The sequence below is a fragment of the Cryptomeria japonica genome, unplaced genomic scaffold, assembly GCF_030272615.1.
Source record: "Cryptomeria japonica unplaced genomic scaffold, Sugi_1.0 HiC_scaffold_80, whole genome shotgun sequence".
In the NCBI taxonomy this organism is placed as follows: Eukaryota; Viridiplantae; Streptophyta; class Pinopsida; order Cupressales; family Cupressaceae; genus Cryptomeria; species Cryptomeria japonica.
In genome coordinates this window covers 377,287-381,276 of record NW_026728902.1, presented here as the reverse complement: position 1 = coordinate 381,276, position 3,990 = coordinate 377,287, and the positions used below count along the sequence as shown (strand labels likewise).

At 64.8% G+C, this 3,990-nt stretch overlaps 1 non-coding gene across 1 annotated transcript; it reads left to right on the top strand.

The window, feature by feature from the left end:
- The first annotated feature begins 574 nt into the window (after positions 1-574).
- LOC131864247 (5S ribosomal RNA) lies at positions 575-693 on the top strand. The gene has a single exon (XR_009363086.1). It is a non-coding gene; the product is annotated as a 5S ribosomal RNA (ribosomal RNA).
- The last annotated feature ends 3,297 nt before the right edge of the window (positions 694-3,990 follow it).

The window sequence follows — 3,990 nt, the reverse complement described above, 5'->3', positions numbered from 1 at the left end:
ATTCTCGTTTTGGGCATCAGAGCATGTTTCTTCTCCTAAAACCCAATATTTGTTTATTAAGTCTCGGAACACATTTTTGTTCTCGTGGACCCATCATGGGTCTTGGAACGCATTTGTGGTCCTTGGGTCCCATTTTGCATCCCGAAACTTGTGTTTTGGTGCTTGATCCCTATTTTGGGTGCCCACCTTGCACCAAGTGCGCACCCGGGGCAAACCGAGCGCCTTGGTGCACCGGGGCAAGATCGAGCGTGCACCCGAGGCGCCCCGAACATGCACCAAGGTGCACTCGGCCCACATGTGAGCGCAGGTCGTTGCGCCCGAGGTGGTGTGTGGGCACCGCGTTGCAGACGGGACACTGCACGCACACGACGCCCCGTCCAGGTGCACGCACGTAGGCCGGGCCGGGTGCACACCCGACGCCCTAGCAAGGTGCGCGCACCCGGGCAGGGCTCACACTTGGCGAACGGGGCGCACTTCGCGAGGGAGGGTGTGCACCTCGACGGGGGTGGGTGGCCGGGGTGGATTCGCACGTGGGTCGCGGTTTGCTAAGTACACACTGCGACAAGCTCATAACGGGTGCGATCATACCAGCGTTAGTGCACCGGATCCCATCAGAACTCCGCAGTTAAGCGCGCTTGGGCCGGAGTAGTACTGGGATGGGTGACCTCCCGGGAAGTCCCGGTGTTGCACCCTTTTTTAGTTTTTCGCCGGGCGTCGCAATGCTATTTGAATAAACCTTTTGCCCGTTTGCGTTCTCGTCGGGGCCGGGCCGGGCCGGGGTGCGCTGCCCGCACTACCGCGCGCGCGGGGGCGACACCGAGCGCGCACCCGAGGCGCCCCGAGCACACAGGCCACGGTGCAACCCGGGCGTTGTGCGCGCACCCCGGTGCGCCCGAGGTGCTGCGCGCGCACCCAGGTGAAATCGGTGTGCACCTCGGCCAGTGCGCGCTCGGTCGAGTCGCGCACGTTGGCCAAGGTGCACGGTGATGTTTCTTACTCTAAGGTTCCGCACCAGACGCCCGGGACAGGTGAGCGAAGTTGGGCGGGGCCGGGTGCGCGGCCGGGGCAGGTGCACGCAGCTGGAGAGAGCTTTGGAGCACACCAGAGGTGTGCACCTTGGAGCACACTTCGGAGCGCACCAATGATGCGCTCCATTCAAAAGTTTCCTGAAAAGGCAAAAAAAGTTGAGATTATAGAATTTCCCACTTGAGAGATTGTAAAAAAAAAAAATTTAAAATGAAGGAAACGCGGGTGCCAAGGTGTGCGCGCCCGGGTGCGCAGCCCAGCCAAGGTGTGCGCACCAAGGCGCCCACCCTGGCGAAGGTGCACGCAAGGTGCGCACCCGAGGCAAACCGGACAATTAACCCAACTTTCGACTTCGCGCGCACCTGCGCACCTTGGAGCGCACTTCGGAGCGCTCCTTGGTGCGCACCAATCTTGGGCACCTCGGAGTGCACCATGGCGCCCACCAAGGTGCGCACCCGGGGCAAACCGAGCTCCGACTTCGTGCGCACCTTGGAGCGCACGAAAGGTGCGCACCATGGCGCCCACCAAGGTGCGCAGCCCAGCCAAGGCGTGCGCATCAAGGTGCGCACCCTGGCGAAGGTGCGCACCCGGGGCAAACCGAGCTCCGACTTCGTGCGCACCTTGGAGCGCACAAAGGGTGCGCAACCCAGCCAAGGTGTGCGCACCCCGGGCAAACCGAGCTCCGAATCGTGCGCACCTTGGAGCACACTTCGGAGCCCTCCTTGGTGCGCACCGATGTTGCGCACCTCGGAGCGCACCCGGGGAAAACAATGCAATTAACCCGACTTTCGACTTCGTGGGCACCTCGGAGCGCTCTCGGGTTCGCACCTCGGAGCACACCGAGGTGCGCACCTTTGATGCGCTGCCTTCACCAATTTCCAGAAAAGGCAAGAAAACATTGAGAAGGTGTGCGCACCGAGGTGCCCACCCTGGCGAAGGTGCACGCGAGGTGCGCACCCGGGGCAAACCGGGCTCCGACTTCGTGCACGCCATGCTGCGCACCTTGGAGGGCCATGGTGCGCACCTTGGAGCACACTTCGGAGCGCTCAATGGTGCCCAACCCAGCCAAGGTGCCCACCGCGGCGAAGGTGCACGCGAGGTGCGCACCCGGGGCAAACCGGGCTCCGACTTCGTGCACGCCGCACCTTGGAGCACACTTCGGAGCGCTCCTTGGTGCGCACCAGGGCGCGCAACCCAGCCGAGGTGCCCACCCCGGCGAAGGTGCACGCGGGGTGCGCACCCGGGGCAAACCGGGCTCCGACTTCGTGCACGCCATGGTGCCCACCGCGGCGAAGGTGCACGCGAGGTGCGCACCGGGGGCAAACCGGGCTCCGACTTCGTGCACGCCGCACCTTGGAGCACACTTCGGAGCGCTCCTTGGTGCGCACCAGGGCGCGCAACCCAGCCGAGGTGCCCACCCCGGCGAAGGTGCACGCGAGGTGCGCACCCGGGGCAAACCGGGCTCCGACTTCGTGCACGCCATGGTGCCCACCGCGGCGAAGGTGCACGCGAGGTGCGCACCCGGGGCAAACCGGGCTCCGACTTCGTGCACGCCGCACCTTGGAGCACACTTCGGAGCGCTCCTTGGTGCGCACCATGGTGCCCACCAGGGCGCGCAACCCCGCCGAAGGTGCACGCGAGGTGCGCACCCGGGGCAAACCGGGCTCCGACTTCGTGCACGCCGCACCTTGGAGCACACTTCGGAGCGCTCCTTGGTGCGCACCAGGGCGCGCAACCCCGCCGAAGGTGCACGCGAGGTGCGCACCCGGGGCAAACCGGGCTCCGACTTCGTGCACGCCATGGTGCGCACCAGGGTGCCCACCGCGGCGAAGGTGCGCACCCGGGGCAAACCGGGCTCCGACTTCGTGCACGCCGCACCTTGGAGCACACTTCGGAGCGCTCCTTGGTGCGCACCAGGGCGCGCAACCCAGCCGAGGTGCCCACCCCGGCGAAGGTGCACGCGAGGTGCGCACCCGGGGCAAACCGGGCTCCGACTTCGTGCACGCCATGGTGCCCACCGCGGCGAAGGTGCGCACCCGGGGCAAACCGGGCTAGGACTTCGTGCACGCCGCACCTTGGAGCACACTTCGGAGCGCTCCTTGGTGCGCACCATGGTGCCCACCAGGCCGCGCAACCCAGCCAAGGTGTGCGCACCAAGGTGCACGCGAGGTGCGCACCCGGGGCAAACCGGGGTCCGGCTTCGTGCACGCCGCACCTTGGAGCACACATCGGGGCGCTCCCGGGTTCGCACCGGCGTTGCGCACCGTGGTGGGCACCTCGGAGCGCACCGTGGTGGGCACCTCGGAGCACACCAAGGTGGGCAGCGAGGTGCGCACCTTTGATGCGATGCCTTCACTAATTTCCATAAAAGGCAAAAAAAAACGAGATTTTAAAATTTCCGTTTTGAAAGATAGTGAGAAAAAGGGAATGCTGGTGCCATCTTGAGCCCGCCCTGGTGCGCAGCCCAGCCAAGGTGTGCGCACCAAGGTGCCCACCCTGGCGAAGGTGCGCGCCCGGGCAATTAACCCAACTTCCAACTTCGCGCGCGCCAGGGTGGGAGCGCACCCAACAACCGGGCCTGGGAAGAGCCAATGCGAGAAACCCCACCAAACGCTCTGACAAAAAAAGAGGGGGCGCTCCAGTAACCCCGCTTCGGAGCGCACCCTGGGCAAACCCAGCGAGGGTGCCCACCCCGGCCAAGGTGCAGGCGAGGTGCGCACCCGGGGCAAACCGGGCTCCGACAACGTGCACGCCGCACCTTGGAGCACACTTCGTAGCGCTCCCGGGTGCGCACCTCAGAGCACACCAAGGTGGGCAGCGAGGTGCGCACCTTTGATGCGCTGCCTTCACTAATTTCCAGAAAAGGCAAAAAAAAGAGGAGATTTTAAAATTTCCGTTTTGAAAGATAGTGAAAAAAACGGAACGCGGGTGCCATCTTGAGCCCGCCCTGGTGCACAGCCCAGG